Source organism: Ostrea edulis, chromosome 7, assembly GCF_947568905.1.
Source record: "Ostrea edulis chromosome 7, xbOstEdul1.1, whole genome shotgun sequence".
In the NCBI taxonomy this organism is placed as follows: Eukaryota; Metazoa; Mollusca; class Bivalvia; order Ostreida; family Ostreidae; genus Ostrea; species Ostrea edulis.
The window spans coordinates 77,840,349-77,862,214 of NC_079170.1; the positions used below are offsets into that span (position 1 = coordinate 77,840,349).

The 21,866-nt window shown below is 34.3% G+C and overlaps 1 pseudogene; it reads left to right on the forward strand.

Moving 5' to 3' along the window:
* Window positions 1-8,215: 8,215 nt before the first annotated feature.
* On the forward strand, window positions 8,216-20,448 carry LOC125656275 (ryncolin-1-like; annotated as a pseudogene).
* Window positions 20,449-21,866: the final 1,418 nt, after the last annotated feature.

Consider the following 21,866-nt stretch of genomic DNA (forward strand, 5'->3'; position numbering starts at 1 on the left):
GGAATAGTAAAGATGGACATTTTACAACACAGATATTGGTAATCGTTTTGGAAATATTGATATCATACCATAGATTTGACTAAATGCATACTATTTAACAGTTGCAGCTATCGCATCGTTAAGTACAGTCTTTGTACACACTGGGGTTCCTTTATATGCATCAAACGCAGTAGATGGAAAAACGAAATGCATAAACCTTACACAAATTGCACACTCCAGGGGAGAACAAAATCCATGGTTACGAATTGGTCTGAAACGGGATACCAATGTGAGGAAAGTTTTATTATACAACAGACAGGACTTGGTTGGTAAGATATAACAGATATAGAAACAATTGCTTTCTCTATCTCCATCCTTTCTCTGCCTTTTACGACATACTACTTTTAGGATTATCATAATTTGACATATTATATCATAACAATCTAGTTTGCCAATACAACGTATATCAATTGTTTGCTTTCAAAACAATGACACCATACGTTGATAAAGATAACTGTATTATCTTTAATGACAAATCAGTTGAAAGAGATTTAATGAACATTTTGTAGGCGCAGGTATCATAGAGGATGGTAAAACACTTTGACTTAAACTCACATGCCAAAAGTATGTCACCTCCCCCCAAAGATGGCCGCTTATATTTTTGTTTACGTGTAAAACTTATACGGTACCAATTTTGATGCACCAGATGCGCATTTCGACAAATAGTATCACTTCAATGATGCTCAAACCGAAATTATTGGGAATCAAAATAACAATTAACTTGTAGGAGCTAAAAGGAAAACTAGAATGCCAAACCAACTAGAGCCAAATTCGTCCAAGGATAAGAGCTATGCATGAGGGAGATATTCCTTAATTTTCAAATGAATTTCTAAATTTTGATCGCAGCAATTGAATATACATCCGTAATTTCAAGCTAGTAACGCAGCACTAAGCTACTGGGCTGTAGGGACCCTCGGGGAATAATAGTCCACCAGCAGAGGCCTCGACCCAGGGGTCATAATGTAAAACTTATACGGTACCAATTTTGATGCACCAGATGCGCATTTCGACAAATAATATCTCTTCAGTGATGCTCAAACCGAAAGTTTGGGAAATCGAAATAACAATAAACTTGTAGGAGCTTTAAACTTGAATGAAAAAAAAACGCTAAATATATTGCTTCCTAGAATCCTAGTTGTGCCTCAATATTTTGTAATAAAGCCTTTCTATGCAATTACTTTCTGACTTCGTTTTGGTAGACTGAAATAGAGGAATATGATAAAAATGTCTGACAGATTCCAGGCACAGAATATTTTTCATTTTAAGTGATCGGTGGTACGGATATAAACAATTCTATGTTTTTATGCTTTTCCAAAACAGGCAAGATATTTTAACTTGGATTTAAGTCGGAAGATTGTGGGAACAAAACTTATGGGATTGTGTTTCGTTGTTTCAAATCCTCCGTCAATCGGGAACGTTGATCGGGACATTTGGGTAAATTTCCAAAATAGTTCACGATTGCAGACCACAAATACTCATTCAGTACACTAATATACCTTTGAAAATTAATATTACATTCAACAAATGCCATCATTCGAGTTCCCTGGTATGTAAATGTCCCCCAAACACACCATTTCAAACTGCATGAGAATCCCTTTCTAAGTTTAATAGTCCATACATTTTCCCGATATTTTCCTTCAAACACCTTTGCCGCTTTCCTTCCACGTTCAGTTAAATAACACTTTTCTTCTCATCAATGATAAATTCTCAGCACTTTCGTAATAAGTTGAGATCTGAAATGGGAACAACATGTGAAATGGATAACTGAAAAGGCCTCAAAGCGTTTATTATCCCTACGCAAATTAAAATACTCTGGATTAAGAGAGAGTTATCGTCTTCGAGTTTATAAGTCCCATATAAGACCGATTTGTGAATATTCATACCAGGTGTGGTCCACATGCGTCATATCTACTCTATCAGATCAAATCGAATCCATCCAAAAGCGTGCTCTCAAGATCATACGACCATTATACTCCTACCAAAAAGCTTTGGAATATACCCGACTTGAAAACCTATCTGATAGACGCAAAAATATATGTTTAAAACTTTTCAAGGATATGGAAGACCCATCCCATCGACTTCACTGCCTCCTTCCTAACATTTGCGAAAACCTATATAATCTAAGAAACTCCTCAAAATATTATTTACCAAAATTTAAAACAAACCGTTACAAGAACAGCTTCACACCCTGGTGTATACTAAACCAAACGCATACATAAGCATACATTGTATTCTGAAAGCTAGTCAGCAAACCTTTAATCCTTATTTCAGACTCATTAATTTGGTTGTTTTGTTTTAAGGTTAATCGATCCTCGTGTGATGTCATAGCTTTTTGCAAAAATCTTTATCAAATTAAACTTTACGCATGAAAGAAATATATCTTCAGAGGAATTTTATATACTACATGAAATAAAAACTTTGGTGAACTATTGATATTGAAAAAGTGTATATTTTCTATAGATAATCAATTCTTTATAATTAAAAAAAATGTTGTCAAGGGCAATAACTCCTATGCTGGAATTTCTTCTACTGCATGTCTATTGTGCATGATTTCCCTTATATCCACAATTAATTTATACATATTTATGAATTAACAGTTTTCTTAAACTGTTGACATTTAACATTTGTCATTTCAACAAGATTTTATCTATTTCAATTATTCTGAACAACGGAAATGTGTGATTTTCTGATGTTAACATATACTTCCGTTCTTTTATGTCTGACATCTTTAAAAATGTGGCAACATACACATTTTCTATGGTTATTGTTTAAATTTAACTATATTGAATGGAAATTAATACAGTTTTTGCACTTTTATCCATAGTTATTGATAAGTCACATGAGGATCGATCGACCTTAACTTATGTACGTCCATTTATTAATATTTTTCTCCAAATATTTTATTGTATGTAAATGCTTTTTAAATTATTCTTTGTCTTTAATTTCATGCCTATTCTTATCACGTTTATATTTTGCTAATATTCTTATGTGTTTATCTTAGTTATTGTACTTTCAACTTTGAAAGTTGCCAATGAATAAATATCTATCTTTCTCTTATGCTTGTTGTTTACATTGGCAATGTAGAATTAGCAGAAGGGAAGGGAACTTTCGGTTTACATACGATAAAAATTGTATACGGTGACTTGTCTTTGACTAAAGTAAGTACATTCGTAAGTTTGAAATAAGATTTTATTGATAATAAATATCGATTTACTTTTTTACGGTGGTCAACTTGGGAGATATTTACAAACTTTTGGCACGTGAGTTTACATTGCATAAGCATCTTACATTGGACAAGTGTTTGTCAATTACCCAGTTGATGCAAACTTCTAAATCTTCTTAATATTTCATTTCGTTTCCTTTCTTATAATTTGCATAGTGTTCGACGTTAAACACCCCCCAACAAAACAAAAACCTTTAGTTATTAATCTTAATTATAATGTTTTATTTTGGTAATCTTACATATATAAGATCATGTGCCATAATGCCATTTACTTTCATTTAATTTGTTTTATTGTATTATTCTTTTTCATGTCCTGGTAAACCGCCTTAGAGTAGTTTGTTTTATGTAAGGCGCTATATAAATTTTATTAGAACTATCATTGTTATTATCACATTCGATTGCCTAAAGAGACGTGTATCACCATCGGAATCCGGAACATAATATAAAGTCACGGATTATTTGGTAATTCTCGTTTAGTAATGGGCAAGAATCGATTGCATCTGAAACACCCGGGATTTTTCGTATACAGCCATGCCGGTCACGTAATATCAACAGGGGTACTTCCATTTAATCTTGTTTACACTGGTAGTAAAATTGTTTTCGACAAATACATAGATTTTGCGATACAAACGGTCGCAAATCAGATAAAGGATAGAAAGGGATGTATATCTACTTTGGATGATGTCAAACTTCATCTTTTTCCAAACCTTCAGTTCACGCAGAGGAAAGGATGGTGTCATTTATAAGAACACCACGAGCAGCAGAACAGTGCAGAGCGTCAGAGTGATTACTACATTCCATGAAAGCTGAACACAAAGAAAAACACACTTGTTCTGGCGAGTTTGCTTGCCAACCAAGATATTTGTGCTGACTCTTAAAACATAGATTGAGTAACATCCTGTCAATCTTAAAAATAGGCATATTTAATGGATACCCTCATCCACATATGCGCAGTGCATATATTTTACAATGGTGTTCATGTGAGATCAAGCTGATAATAAAGCATCACATATTAGGGAATTTCTCACATATAGAGAAATCCTTATGAATTTTACAAAACTAAAACCAATGATAAATCAATGATACCGATCAAGATTTTAATCGAAAAGTTAGTTGTGGTTGCAATCAAAACATGTTTAGGTTTAGGTCAAATTTGAGGTTTGGTCAACTGCTTAGGCAAGGCCAAAATTTGGATCAGAGCCAAATCTGAGGGCAAGGTAGGGGTCAAGACATGGGATGAGACCAGGGTTTATAGTATGTCCGAGAAAATAAATGCGCTGTTTCGTGTATGTTGCAGGAAATTGTCTGTGTATCAGCATGGCGGCTTTATGTGTAATACTCTTTGAGCGCAGACGATTAGTTTTTTGTTGAATATAGATATCCGTCAGTCATTTATAATTTTTATGAGAAATATTTATTAATCTTTATGAAGATTAAGTTTTAGATTTCATTCTTCTGTTAACAAAACACAAAGCGTAAAACCAATAAGGGGAAATTCTACAAGAGCCACGATATGTAGAAAACGGGAATTCAATATGAACTTAATGAATATTTATTTCTAAAGTTTCTTCTATAGTAGTATTCTGATATGTCAATGATGCCATCAGTTTAGAATATGCGAAATGGGTGTTATTCATCATGTTTTATTAACGTAGAATACTTCAATTTTATCAACAGGTGATCGACTCCATAATGTAAGGGTAACGGTCACAGGACATGGGAGGGATTATTCTTGTGGATTTTTCCCGGGACCAGCTGCAACTGGTGATCTCGTCCTGTTCATGTGTGAGAACGGTGTTACTGGTGTTAACGTCACAATTCAGATCCTATCTGAAAATCAGTCCTTGGATTACCTTACTCTCTGTGAAGTAGAGGTTTTTGATTAACTTTGACTGACGCTTCCCTACCACTGGAGATACACGATTAGCTGAATACATGTATATATATATTGTATGGTTATGTTTGTTTTACGTTCCGTTGACAATGTTTCACTCATATTGAGACGTCTATTGTATGGTGGTCTGTAATCATTGTCAATTCCATGACAATATCCTGTGTATTACTTTCTTTAATCATATATACTGTAAGGATATTCATAATCATGTTGATATATCAATACCTCCTCCCCTCGTACAAAATGTCTAATCTGTCTTTTTAAACATTGATAAGCGTCTTGGTATAATTCGTAATAAATTACCATAAACGCCAATGCGTACTCTGTTACCCAACAACCTTGAACTTAAATAGAAATGTACAGTGGAACCTCGGTAATCCGAACGCCATTAATCCGGACGCTTCGCCTTCCGGACGAATTTTCTAGGGAACAGAATTCTTATAGGTTATTTTGCATCATTAATCCGGAAATTCATGTTTCGGATCCGGACGGTCATTTTTTAGTACAAAACATTAAAATGCATTGAAAATTGTACCGTTAATCCGGACAGTAATTTTTTTAGGGAAGGTCTGTGTCGGACAATTTTAGCAAGGCGTAAATTGTAAAGAAACAAACCAAACTGTCTAATTGAAGCGATTACCATTTAATTAGGTGGTGTGTGATGATATGTCAGTTAGATAGCTAGCAAGTGCCGATCGAGACATGGTATTGCCAATTTTTGCACATAAGATCTGTATTGCTTGGAGCGTTGAATTTTGTAAATAAATCTGTAGTTTATAATTTTGATCAAATAGCCTAATCGTATTAATAAATTAAACATCATGCCATAATGACATGTTTTATCGAACTGCTAAACATATCAGTTGTACTGATTCGTAAATTGATAGCGGCTTATTCAAATTCAAAGAGTGTAGATCGTACCTCTAGATTCTGGATTTTATACTGTAGATTGACATGAAATATGCATGTTTGTTCATGCACATGTATATGTAGTAAGTTTTTAATGTTTAGAATGTAACGCATATAGAATGTACCAGTCTATGATTGACTTTTGTTACGATGTTGTAGAACTTTATTACTTTCGAATTTTTAAACTTTCAGTAGAAGTGAGAAAATTACCATTTTCAGGAAAATGACAATAATAGGTCTGCGTGGCTAGATTAAAGCAGTGGTAGGCTTTAATATCACTATTTTGTTATCCCGATTTTGGCTTGGATAATTATAGAATAAGAAATATAAACTCTGGCAGATGGAATTTTGGTTAAAAAATGTTGTCAACTGATATGATAAACCTGAAATTCTTAAATCAACTTTGTACGATGAAGATTGTTTTAATAGACCGCCGAACTCGTGAATCGTGACTGATGGGAATAACCAGCTTCTTTACGAAGTTAAATTGCGATGAAAAGTTTGAATTGTAAAAGATATGTTAGTTACTACACTGTAATGATTTATTTATTTATAGTTACATATATAATAGTGCTTCATTACTTGTTTTATTGCATACGATACAATTTTGTATAACAATTTGTAGTGCTAATATAAATGTACACTGTAAGCACAGGGAAATACACTGCACATGTATATTTCAATTTTATTACTTTGAAATGCATGTAAATGTTAACATTATCATAATTTATTTACTAATGTAAATGGTCAAATCCAATGATAGAATGTGGTTAATTCACTACGCATCAATAAAGTAAGCATATTGGTTACTTATGTAAAGATAGAAAATATGCGATTCAGTTATCCGGAGGTTTCATTTATTCGGACGATTTTGCTGGGAACCAAAGTGTCCGGATTAACGAGACTTCACTGTATATCCATCCTATATTCATTAATCTTAGCGGAAGATTGCCCTTCTCCAATACAGCAATCGACAATATATTTAAAATCCCCACACATTGTAAAACTTTTATATAACATAGACGTAGTTGTATCGTTCTTTTCAAGCTGATTTTAACTACGTTATTTTCACCTTTTCATGAACATGTGAACAATTACTTAAAATTTGATGACATCACCACTGCTTTTGAATTGTGTGGACATATCGTGCTTGGAATTATAATGAATGTAAACAAATACCGTTGTTACCTCCTGCACCTAAAGAGTCATAACGGGAGGTAATTTGACCGTAAAACTGGCAACATGTCGTGGATATCAATCTTGTGTTTAAATAGGTGACTCGCGTATGGGTTTTTTTCCGATAATTCTAGAATAAATGCCATTGTAAGCAAAATGTGTTGGTAAACTTTGATATGGTTATAGATTTGTTCTAAAGTCCACTGGATTTACTGCTTTTTAAAAGCAAAATTATCCCTGGAAAAGCAATATGATGGGTGAGGGGAATAATAAAGGAGTTCTTTTGAACAGAAATTAGTTTAACATATTTCCGAAGAAATAGTTTTTTCATAGCTGAAAAATGCATAGGCTATAAAACACACATATTGTATTTGTATTGCATTTGTATTATATTTGTCAGTAATGTATGCACATAAATTATCAATACCATTATGAAATATCATTCACGCACTCTGTGAGTGCTACGTTGTCTGTGCTAGATGTAGGTTTATAGTATTAGTGTAATGTTTAATATAATTCACTGTATACATGTAACTAATTTTTGTTGATATAATATAATTTAGACAGTCTTTTACTGATTTTTGTTGATATAATATAATTTAGACAGTCTTTTACTGATTTTTGTTGATATAATATAATTTAGACAGTCTTTTTAACAGCACAATTGTGTGCAGCATAGAGAAACAAATGACTTACTGACTATTGATTTTCTGTATTATCAGCATAGATGTAAATTATTTTTATTGGTTTTATTTACAATACTTTACATATAATATATATACTGCTTTTTGATGTGATATTGTGTCAGTGTTTATTTTAATATGTGGTAAATAAAAATAATAATTGGAAGTTCAAAACAAGATGGACAACATACTTTAGTGGGGCTATGTAGAGATTGTATTTCATATTAATTGAATATTTGAATGTCAGAACATGTTGTGTGATGATATCAGATATCGTGACACACACAGGAGTCGTGTAATCATACCAGACGGTGCACGTCCTCCGAGGAAGAATGTTGTGTTTGGTGCTGTGCGTTCTATTCCTATTTTATCCATTACAAACGGATTCGACAGAAATTAAACCCCATGCCTTTGTGAAAAGTAAGAATGTAAATCTTATACGGTACCAATTTTGATGCACCAGATGCGCATTTCGACAAATAATGCTCAACCGAAATTTTTGAAATCCGAAATAACTATAAACCTGTAAGAGATATTTTAGGGAAAAACAGAGTGCCAAAAATTGGAGTGAAACTCGCCTAAGCATGATGGAGATAATCCTTAATTTTGAAATGAATTATCACAACAATTAAATATACATCCGTATTTTCAAGCTAGTAACACTGAGTAATACTTAGTTACTAATAATCCTATTTATAGCAAACCATTCTAGATAATATTCAATTATCAGAATGCGTATCTATAACAAAATAAAATTATTTATAGCATTCAGCTTAATGGGATGATTAATTTTAAAGTCATTTAAATCATAAATCTTATAATAGATCGATCTATAATTCATTTGTCTAGAGTTATCATTTTATTCCCATATATCTGTACAATTACATAGGAAAATTTCTAAATTCTAAATTCTTCAATATTAAGTAGCAATGTAGAAGGAATAAATTTAAAATATCGTATTAAGTAGTATTTTCCTAAAACATTTTTCATTACACATCTTTTCTGTCACACGTTTTCTCTCCCAACAGGTGAGGTTGGTTCTTTTCTGAAGCATGCACCGTGGAAGCACACCGACATGTCCGCTTCTCTCAGTGGTCCAATGATTTTGACTCTCCAGTCCAAATATAAGTTGGGTTTTCAGAAAGAAGTGTAAGTATATGTAAACGGCGTTACGAAGAAATAGACTTGCTGTTGAAGGAGTGGTATCATTTTTATTATACGTGCATATTATAACATTCTTTTTTAACATCAGCATGTAGTCAATGAATAGAAAAACAAGAAAGATGAATGAAACAATCAACTATCGCAGAACACTTCTGTGAAAATATATTCAGTATATTGTCATGATCAATGCATACGTAGTCTTATACAAACATGTAGATAGTGCTTGATTTTCATTTTTTCTGGAATTAGACCTCTAAACATTCGACACAAATTAAGCACAAACCTTGATTCATTTCAAATGGAGGAATTATTTCTTCCGAATATAGTGTTAACTTTGTATTTCTTTTGTACTTAATACATGAACATACAAAACCGTCCTAACAATCTACATTCTGTTGATCCCCATAATAGCAAAGTTTTAAAAGATTTCAAAGAATTTGTCAATCATTGTTAAGCGAATAATTGTAAATATCAATACATTTAACAACCATCTGTGATTTTGCATCCACTATGAAAATTGCTTATTTCAACACTTTAACATTTTGTCCTGTCATTATGTTTAGTTCTTTTCTTGCATAAAATTCAAGGATACTCTTTTCCGTTATCAGATATCTCTGAGAAACATACTGAAAAATCAATGCAAGATTGTTCTTTACGTATTAGATTGCTCACTGCATTCTAGCTCCAGACTGCATCACGGAACTTATCCAACGCTACGTCCCAACATGTTATTCACGCTCAAAGATGTCGATCATGTCAACAGCTACATCCACGCGGACAAAACAATAATGATATATTGTTACTTTTCACCTCTTAATGATACACTATTTTGATTCTAGTTCATTATGTTCATAATTCTGATGTTATGGTTGCTTCATATATCTTACATATACCTAGAACATACCCGGTGGCGAGTATTTTTTAAAATCTGGTGATGTAAAAGTAATTTCATTGTGTTTTTGTGAAAGAAATTGGCTTTAAATTGTCATTAGCATTGTCTATTGTAAAATGAAATACAAGAGAATGATATACATGAATTTCTATTCTTTACCAAAAGTTCCTGAAAAGTACAAAGACTGCTCAGAAATTTTGAAAATGAAGCCACACAGGAAAAACAGAGATGGTGTCTATACCATCTACCCCACTGAAGGAAGTAAGATAAAGGTGTTTTGTGACATGACAACAGACGGAGGCGGGTGGACGGTAAGTCAATTAAATATATATTTGAATGATTACATTAATTCTTCAAAACTACACACCTAATTATATATTGAATATAAATCACAAGCTCAGGCAGGTGACGGACATGTTATCCGGTATGTCTGGGTATATAAAAACTAAACATTGTAATACAAATGTTACCACCTGCGCAAATCTAAAGAATGAGTCCACTCACTGCACAGAAATGGCCCGTGGTACTTTGCTTAAGAAAAAATCAATAATACTCTGTATGTTTTTGTCTCATCTTTGATTTCAAACTTTCTTAATTTCAATTTTTGCTTTTAACCCCACGCATCAAAATTAAATATTCGTTTAATTAATACAACAAGGATATGCTGCATACATAAATTTTTCATTGATTTCATGTCACATCCCTTTTTAAAAGCATGTACAAAACAGGAGCATATTTCTGTTCACATGTCTTTTTTTTCTTATGATGAGAGTGTAAAAAAAATCAAGTGTACTTTTTTGTTTTGTTAGTATACTCCGTTTACGATATTCAATCTGTCTCTAGTCTTATGAATAACGAAACAATGGTAACGGAAATAAATTATATTCATACCCACTGAGATCTATACCTATTCGATAAATAGAGCTATGTCTGCAAGTTATTCATCCTAATCCAGTAACGGTGATACTAAGTCTACATTTCCAATTCAATCAGAATCAAATACACATGTATAATAACTCTTTCATTGATCACTGTATAGTTTTCGGAACAATCCGATTTTGCAAAATAATAATAACCATACAACAAAATAAATTTAGCTACATGATATGGGGCTCACGTTGGGTGTGGCTGGTCGACAGGAAGTGTCATTTCCTCCAAAGCACCTGGTCCCATATCTGGTATATTCAGGGATCCGTGTTTGCCCAACTCCCTATTTTGGATTTCTTATAGCAGTTAAGAGGTTTATCACCGTTCGTTATCTTCACCTTTCATTTTGCTAAAATCAATTAATTTTTGAAAAGTGAAGAATCTAGCATATCTTACTGATGTAACTTACAGAGATCCTTTTCTCATAGGTTATAGCTTGGTGGTTCATTTACAATGTGTGAATATGGTACAGTGAATTACTTGTAAATCAAACATCAAACCAAATTCTGAATATCAATGTGTATGTGACATTTCTTGATCTCATTGAATTCAATTGATTTTGCCTCATGCTTTTTTTTTAAAAACTGTTCATTGTTTCTCAATTTTAGTTTTTTAATTCCATAAATAAGTATTGGTTTGGGTAATATAACGGGAACATTTTGTTTACATCAATTTATCAGGGACTTAACGTCAAGTCCCATTCATTTTACAAGCCTGTGTAATATATGATCGCATTAATGTTTGAAATTGTCACTGAAAAAGATGATGGTTACCACTTACATTCATAACAGAAATTGAAACAGATTTTGAATTATTTTCTATGGATAAAGTGTGTGAAACTCACCGGTACCTGTCTCATTTTCTATTGATAAAATGTGTAAACATCACGAGTACCTGTCTTATTTCAAATTAATTCGTCGACAAAAACCACGCCAAAAAAAATTCTATCCAGAAATACAATTCATTGAAAGAGTACGAAATACACCTGAGAGTGTCGCTTCAGTTTTTGCTGACTACTTCTCAACTCTGTACGAGCCTGGAATAAATTGAAATATATGACAATCAATTTTACAACAATGCCACTTCAGAGTACAATCGTATCAAAATACTAGAAATTCAAAATCCTATCGATCTTCCAAGGTGGATATATTACAGAAAATGAAGTGGTTGATTCTATAACACTAGCGAACTAAAAACCCCTGGGCCGATAAAACTCAATCATAACATTTGATTCATTGAACAAAGTATACTATCAAAATATCTGTGTATTCTTCAACAGTATAATAGAACTATGTATAATTTCCTCTGGATGGAAACAAAGTTTGAACGAAAGGTGAAGACAACGAACAGTGATCAATAAAAATAGTTCCTACAAGCAATACAAAATAGAGAGCTGGGCAAACATGGACCCCTGTACATACCTGACGTGGGATCAGATGCCCTTGCAAAATAGAAATTACTTGATGATCCCAGTAGAGAAGGTATATTTGCTAAAATCACCAGACATCGTATTATGGGGTCAGTATTTTTTATGAAAAACTTATACGGTACCAATTTTGCAGCACCAGATGCGCATTTCAACAAATAATGTATCTTCAGTTTATGCTCAACCGAAGTGTTTGAAATCCGAAATAACAATGAAGTTTTAGAGCTTTTATAGGGAAAAACAGGGTGCCAAAAAGTTGAGTCAAATTCGTCTAAGGATAAGAGCTATGCGTGAGGGAGATAATCCTTAATTTTGAAATAAATTTCTAAATTTTATAACAGCAATGTATGTGATATTAAATATCATCGTCCTGAATATGTATATTTGTAGTTCATCAGATTTGATCCAATGTCAGCAAAGATCCAAAATGTTCCATTTGTCCTAATAAATGATGTCTTTCAATTGAATCTTTTCGGCGAATTTTCCCTTCGTCACCTTAGCTATGATTCTCATTTACAAATGTGAATTGTTAGGAAAAGGAGCAACCGCTGCCTTAGTTTTGACGCGGTCGTGGTAAGAGCGGTGTTCAGGGGTTCAAACTCATATCTCCCGGATATAACGCGAACGTTTTACCACTGTACTACTGGCACATATTATGTATCATTTACTTATTTTTCCTTATTTTTCCATTTATTTTTCAGGTGATACAAAGAAGAATGGATGGAACCACAAATTTTCAAAACAAAAAATGGAAAGATTTTGCGGAAGGATTTGGTCATCCGGATCACGAATATTGGCTTGGTTAATATTTAATTTTTGTAGAGTGAAAATTATTTTTACATAGTTTAAACAAAGTACTTGAATATGAAAGGTGAAGATAACGAACATTGATCCATCTCATAACTCCTATAAGCAATACAAAATAGATAGTTTGGCAAATAAAAGTAGGGGGAATGGAAATGGAATAGAACATTTATTTTAATCACCGTTTCCTCATTTCTGAGATTTTTTCGAAGATAATATACTCTGTATATATATATATATATATATATATATATATATATATATATATATATCAATTGATTTATAAGTATCGTATATCTATTCGAAAATACTCTTAAATATTTTGAAATTTTATAACATGTATAAAAAGAAAATATACAGTTTCAATTTTGAGCTGAAATTTCAGAAGTACACCACAGCATAACTTACAAATAAAAATAGAATATTAAAACTGTTTTGTTTACAAACATGAAATATTAAGAATATGTAATTCATTAAGTTACTGATTGATCACTGTTCGCTATCTTCACCTTTATTTAGTTACGTACTTTTGCAACAAAATGTTAGGTAAGATGCATGTCTATATCTTCATACATCAAATATGTTGTTCTTATGTCCTTATGTGTTGAAAATTCTTTCAGGTAACAATGCCGTGCATGATTTAACTAAAAGCGGTAAAATGAAACTAAGAATAGACATGAAGAGGTTCAACGGGGAACAAGGATTTGTACAATACTCGACCTTTATTGTCGGAAGTAGATCTGATAAGTACAGGCTGAAAATAACGGGATTCCGGGGATCATTCGGAATGAGTAAGTATTTATTGTTATAGTAATTAGTATCACTAGTTCTATAAATTAATGTATATGGTGATTGTCTAAAGAGATATCAAACACAATGTCTATTTATACTATATTCTGCTTATACAGCAAATGGGCTCTACATAAACGGAACAGGGTTTTTAGTTCTTACAATGAATTACATTCAAATAATCAATAGGGTGTTGCTAAAACGCGGAACGGAAAACAAAACGGAAGACCGAACGGAAAACGGAAAATATTGTATGCAACAATGCTGTGAGGAGGGCAGCATTTTGCAGAATAAAAACAATTATCATGAAGAAGAGAAGCAGACATTACAGAGAAAGTGAAAAGCCATCCACAGAATCCACCGTTTATAACACCCTATAATTTTAATAGGTATACTGGGACAGATTTTCACTTTGACATGGACTGTAATTCAGAAATTCTGACAGTTGTTTGAAAAGCTGAAAACATTACCCTACGATATTTCAGTGGTAGTCGACCCCCACACCGCCGCGGTGGCCAAGAGGATAGAGCTTTTGTCCTGCATGCGGAAGGCCAGGGTTCGAATTCCGGCCGCGACAGACCTAAGTCTTTAAAAACATGTTCACTGTAGTGAAAGTTTCATCGTCAAACGCTCAGCATCAGGTGTAAATGTCACGGGTCCTCGGAGATGACCTTAAAAACGAATGGCGCGTGTCACAGTAGGTATGACACGCTAAATAACCCTCACTGCTCAATGGCCATAAGCGCCAAACAAAGGTCTTTTGAATCATATTATAAAATATTATTACACTGTATCATCTCGACAGAATAGAGCAAACAAACAAGTGTGTTGGCAGTTTTTGTCATGGCTTTACTTATTCTAAAATATAAATGACAGAACAAATTACAATACAATGTATAAATGATAAATGGAAATTCACAATGAGCAATGAGACATCAATGATTATATTCCATATTATCAATGGCCAAGAACCGTCAATGCTTAACCAATATTCACAATGAAGTCCATCATCAGTAAGCGTTCAATATTCATAGGTCAATGAAGTTCAATGGTAAATGTTCGATATGTTCGTTGTATGATACACATTAAATGATGATCAATGGATTTTACACACAATGGTCTACATCGACTTTTCCAATAGTGTATGATGTAGAAACAATGAAAATAGCACAATGGCGGAAGCCCAAATTATTGGTCAGAGACTGGAAAATTAGCAGAATCGGCGGCAGGGCTTCCAGCAAAATTCGGCCATATGTCTGAAGGCGTCAGATCCCATTATCTGATGCATGAAGACATCCGCCACAAGCGGGCATATTTTGCCCATGCCATGGCAAAACTGCACTACTGAGGTAAAGATGGATAAATTGGAAATTTTCACACAAACCTTCTTGTATACCAATCAAAAATACAGTTTGGGCAATATCAGAGAGATGGGTACCATCTGGGTATAACTTACGGGTACAGTTTTGTAAGTCAGGGTAATTAATGTAGCCACCATTTCTAGAGATCATGAAATTGGACATGAAACTGTTTATCCTAACCCTTGCTTTTTCGGCTGCGATGTGCGAAAACATGTGCCGATAATATTTCCGTGGTAAGATTTGAGACCAAATGATTCTACATCTAGGTAACATAGAATGGATATTAGCAAGTGTTAATTTCATAATTTTTTGAAGATGACGCAATGACACGGTACCAATACTATTTACCCCACATTATAACACTGACATCCGGATAGCCAAACTGTCGAACAACTTCACGTAACCGACGCTTTACATCTTCCCAAAGCATGCTTCTCTAGCCAAACCATCTTACGAAAATGTTTTGGGACTGAAGATGTACATGTATATGTTGGTTTGAATAATTCGCAAATGTATGCTGGTGGGCGTATTGCATTAAAGTTGAACCCACTATCCAAACTGTAATACCGGTACCTGCAAACTCAGCATACTGTTAGCAAACAGTTTAAATGTTGCAAGGTATTTTATACCCGAAGATAAGATTGAACAGCATTGGATTTCCAACAACCTTTATCCTTAATTTCGTCTTCGAGTACGCCTCTAAGAACAAATGTGTGGCCCCACCTATTTGAAATGAATGAGATTCAAAAGTACCAGTGTCCGGGCCAATAAAGGACAAGGTACGGTTTTAGCCAAAATCTGCCCGGCGTTTATGGAGGAAAATTATTTTGCGTTGCAGATATTTTCCTGTCAAATTCCTAAAAGAGTGATTTATAGTATCTCTCAAAAGCATATGGAAATCAACTCATCTACGCGCATGCGTAGTACATAATCAAATAAAGTAAGGGCTTTCAGGTTATTTGTGGTGTTTTCATGGTTTTTGTATTGATAAACTTGTGAAATTGAACACCTCTTCCCTCTTTTAAGCACACTATCTATAAATATTCGCCCCGCATGCGGAAGGTCCGGGGTTCGAATCCCGGCCGCGACAGACCGAAGTCGTTAAAACAGGTAATGACAGTTTCATCGCCAAAATGCTCGGCATCAAGTGTGAATGTTACGGGTCCTTGTAGATGACCCTAACACCGGATGACCGGTGTCACAATGTGGCACTGGGGGTCTTCAGTGTTCTACTATATCTGCAATGGTTGCAAAACTATTTAGTTGTTTGGGGAACACTAATTCACTTTCATTTTTGAAAACAATACAAAACAAAAAAAGTTTGTGTAGCTAAGATAGGGATTAATATACATTTCTTGCAAGGCACTTTTTACTAAGGAATATATGTTACTCATTAAAATTATTTTTAAATTGAGGTGCCTGAAAGATAATTTGCTCCATATGTGTTACTCGTATTACTATATGTATTTTAATTTACAATGATTGAAATAGATTATAGGCGCATAGATCGGGGTTTTTTTAAAAGGGGGGTGACTTCTCAAAACATTGACAAACACAAAAATAGGGATTTTGGTATCATTGGAGTGGGTTGATTACATGTATCCAATGTATCAATTACAAATACATTTCATCTATCTTTCTCTACTACTATAAAATGCAGTCCGGGGGAGGGGGGTTACACAAAGCGAATACACAACATATGGATAGATCTATATATAGATATAATATTGAGACTCGCAGTATTGAGCATTCCGTCAAAATTTTGTTTTTCTCCATTCGAGATAAATATACGATGTATGTATATACTTGCATAATCAGAAAATGCAGTTTAGATTTTAATGGTTTTCTTTTATCATGGGGCAGGGGTTGGTTAGCAAGTCTTAAGTTTTATTTCTCTTGTATAAACTATCGAATGATTTTTGTATTTTACAACTTTTAAGAGGGTTTCTTTGAGCAAAAGTGGATACGATGACACTAAATTGCGCAAACCAAGTGTTGGGGTGTACAAGCTTTGTGTCGCTCAGTTGTACAGTACCGAACACATTGACGATTTTTTGTGAAGAAACCTGATAGTGGTGAGTGAGAATGTGTTTGAATATGTGCATGAGAGACGGTCTGTTTGAGGCATGGTATATTTATGAGAGAGAGAGAGAGAGAGAGAGAGAGAGAGAGAGAGAGAGAGAGATTTTTACTTAAAAAGTTTTCATGTTTTGTTTGTTTATTTTACGTCCTTTCGAGAACTTTTCTCTCAAATTGAGAAATCATCAGCTGTATGTGAAGTACCACATATACCCTGGGTCGAGGCCTCTGCTGGTGGACTGTTAGTCCCCGAGGGTCTCTACAGCCCAGTTGCTAAGTACTTCGTTACTAGCTTGAAAATACGGATGTATATTTAATTGCTGTTATAAAATTTAGAAATTCATTTCAAAATGAAGGATTATCTCCCTCATGCATAGCTCTTATCCTTGGACGAATTTGGCTCCACTTGTTTGGCACGCTGTTTTTGGCTATATTTAGCTCTAAAACTTCATAGTTATCTCGGATTTCAACATTTTGGTTGAGCATCACTGAGGAGACATTATTTGTCGAAATGCGCATCTGGTGCATCAAAATTGGTACCGTATAAGTTTTACATATAAAACCTATGATTAGCACTTAAGGCTATAGCATTGATTTTTTTTAACGTGCCAATACCTGTTGTGACACAGGACCTCCTTTTTTAAGGTCACGAAAAGCTGAAGGTATCGAATAGTGATGAATTCGAATTTGCGTAATTTCTATAAAGAATACAAAATAAAGAGTAGGGCAAACACGGACCCCTGGACACAGTCGAGGTGGCATCAGGTGCCTATCTGAAAGACCCGTGATTCTCACTTTTGTCGAGCGTTTGTCGAAGAGCACATGCATGTCTACCTCTCAGGTTCGACGTGGCATGTCATGAGCGGGGTTCGAACACACAATACCTCCCGGTTACGAAGCGAATGCCCTACCACTGATAACCGTAACCGTTTCATAGTTATCTTCCCTTTGAAGTTGTGTTTCTAGTTTCTCAGAAACACTGAGTTTTTTCCTGAGTATACCTATGAAATGACATTTTGCTCCAACTTAATACCACGCATATAATATTGAGAATATACATATATGGAATATTGCGTATGCCAATTAAAAACAAATACCGATGAATTCTATTGTGTTCCGATTCGTGAAAAATTACATTGGTGATAACCCAAACTTCGCATAAAATTCAGTGATTTGAATTTGAGCTGCCTTTGATGTCATCATTTTTTTCCGAATGCACGCGAGACTCTAACAAATATAAAAAAAAAATCTTAAAATTCGCCACAATAAAGGAAGTTGGAGACAGAAATAAGAAATCACTGTTACCAGCATATAAATGTTTCTTTAATTAATTTGGTGTTCAAACCATTATATTTCTACACCAGAAAAGCTTTCCGCGAATACCTGCAGTTTTTGCCCCTGTGCGGCATATCTGATGTGGTTTCAATTTCCATTTAATACCCATTCAAATCAGTACAAAAACCAATAATTTCGCATTTATTAAGAATTAATAGTTCTATGTGTGATACAGTTTTTATTTCCTACTCAAAACATCGCTTGGGAAGAACTCGTATATTACGTCAAAATTAACGTCAAATTTGGTGACGTCGTCAGGTTAATATAAAGTTTTCCGTTGAATATATTACAGCTACTATTGTAGATAAAGAATAACAATGCTCATTTACATAAATGGCACATTCTCAAATACCAGATTTAGTATTTTGGTGAATTTCCTTGACAGGGCAGATTTTGGCTAAAACCGTACCTTGTCCTTTAGTTGACATGTGGAGTACCGCCGTAAAATGATATGATGTTAGAGGTTTTGAATTGAGGTGGCAAAAGAATGGGCCTTGAACATGTGGTCTGATTGATAAGAATTTATGTAAGTGGGGCAAATAAAGTGGATGTTTGTTGAGTAGTATTTGAATTGTGGCGCCTTTGCGAGGTTGAACAGTTTTGAACCCCGCAAATATGAACTTGATAGCTTATGCCACTCATGTAACATCTAGCAGGTAAATATATTTAATTTGCTGCCCGATATGCGATGTAATTAAAAAAATGATGGAATGGTGGTGGCAATGAAAATTTGTTACGAAATATGCTAAGCGAGTGAAACGTTTTCTTTTGTGAAATCTGTAAAGGAAGCGATCATTGCGCATGGTCAAGATGATGATGTTGCGGAGATTGACGATGATCGACGATGGGCATTGCACTAATCAAGGACATGGGAGTTGTCTATCTTGAGCACATAATTGTTCTAGTCGTTCTCAATAACGGGACTTAACTGGTATTGAGTTAAGTCTGATTATGTGTAAATTTACATGTGAATGCGCGTTAATGACGTTTTGCCACCCGGGGGAGGGCATGTAAATACCTGTGTTCTTTCCATTCTCTACCCATAGGTGTCGTTACTCGCGAACACATCTGTCAATGCCGACATTTAAATATTCTTGTAAAACGCATTGTAATTTCTTAAACAGACGCGTAACTTCAATTTATCAAGCAGAATTTTAAGATAAAATTGATCTACAGCTCGTAAACAAATTCCTACAAATTTAGATTTTAATCATAATAAAGTATTTTCTTCCGATTTTGGTGTTTTCTTAGTTAAATTAATCATTTTAATCCTTAAATCCTTAAATTTTGTTTCGTTTTCCATTCCGCTCCGTCTTCCTTTCCGTTTTCCATTCAGCGTTTTAGCAACACCCTTATCAATACGTACTGGCGTAACAAAATAATTTCGGTTATCACTTTGTCGGCATATTGCCATTGCACCACTTGTTACTTAATGTACTTATTTATTCACAGAGGATTCCCTTGCTTATCATAATGGGATGCAATTCTCCACAATAGACAACGATAACGACCGGTGGAAAAATAACTGTGCCACAACGTATGGAAATGGATGGTGGTTCAACGTCTGTCATCATAGTAATCTTAATGGTATATACTATAGAAAACCAACATCCGGTGGTAAAGGAATGAAGTGGTATTTCTGGGGTCACAAAAGCACAAATGAACCTTTGAAATATACAATGATGATGATTAAGCCAAAGGCGTAATGTAATTGGACATGTTCCTGATCAATAAATTCTTAGAACTTGATTGGTTATTCATATTCAACTATATCATTAATTTGATACGTTATCTCAACTTACATATAGTACACTACAAGTAACAGAATTGTTTTAGAAAGCGTTTTATTCCATACGATTTTTGTATCTAATATGACATTTAGTGTTTTCATAATGTAAAAATTATAGCCTTTCCATTCTTCTCACAGTTCTGCCAATTCACTCTTTGCCAATCGGAACCACGATATACGTTTTTCAAAAGAAAGGATATATTGTTTTAATTCATGGAAATAACCAATTAGTTCACACCTTAATGTAGAGGACGCACCAACAGGACTGAGGTTACACGACCAGTCTACGTCATAAATTATCTCTTTAAATTTTCTTGTTTACCGTTATTGGTAGCCTTGTGGTGAAGGCTTTCTCTGCCCAACAGGGGAGTTCCAGGTTCGATTCTTGATCCCGACTCCGCGTCTAACTCACGACATTTAACGTAGGTAGCAACATTTCCAAAACCAGGCGTCCAGCTTAACAATTGACAATCACGGTTTTGTTAACACGGAGATTCCTATTACAATATGCGTTAGGACAATAAAGAACGCTGACTGCTACCTCGACGACAGTTTACATTAACGCTGACAACCTCTTTACATAATTACATAATTGCCAAAATTTCCAAAGGAAACAACATACAAACAAAAATAGAAAGAAGGATTAAATAAACTTGTTAACACTTGCAAAAATTATTTTGAGTATATTGAACTTGAAAAAAAAAACATAACAGGCACGTAGTAAAGAAAAAGTATGACGATGTGAAAACTACTGCAGAACTTCAAAAATGATAATAAGAGGTGAAGATCACGAACAGTGATCAATCTCATAACTCCTATAAGCAATACAAAATAAATAGTCGGGCAAACACGGACCCCTGGACACACCAGAGGTGGGATCAGGTGCCTAGGATGAGTAAGCATTCCCTGTCGACCGGTCACACCCGCCGTGAGCCCTATATCCTGATCAGGTAAACGGAGTTATCCGTAGTCAATATCAGTGTGCCAAGAACGGTATGAAACAGGTCAGATAGCATTTGACCCAATGATAGGTTGCATTGACAAACTAGATCGTTATAACGACCATAGAATTTGCGAAATGCTGACTTCAATCGAGACTGTTGAAACCATTGTACCATCAACTTGTTTGTCAGTAGCTTACCTCGAATTAAAAACTGACCATACGCAGAACAAGCTCTTACGTATCGAATCAGTTAAGAGATATAAACACCATATGCAGGTGATAATGGAATTTTGCTATATAAATATAGGAAGTTGACGATAGAGAAGCTGAAATCATCCCGTTTGTCATACAGTTAAGTTGTCATTTTGCTGTTAATATCTACTTTCAATAAAATATCTAAGTATGAAGCAGAAGTAGACGACTCTGTGGTGTC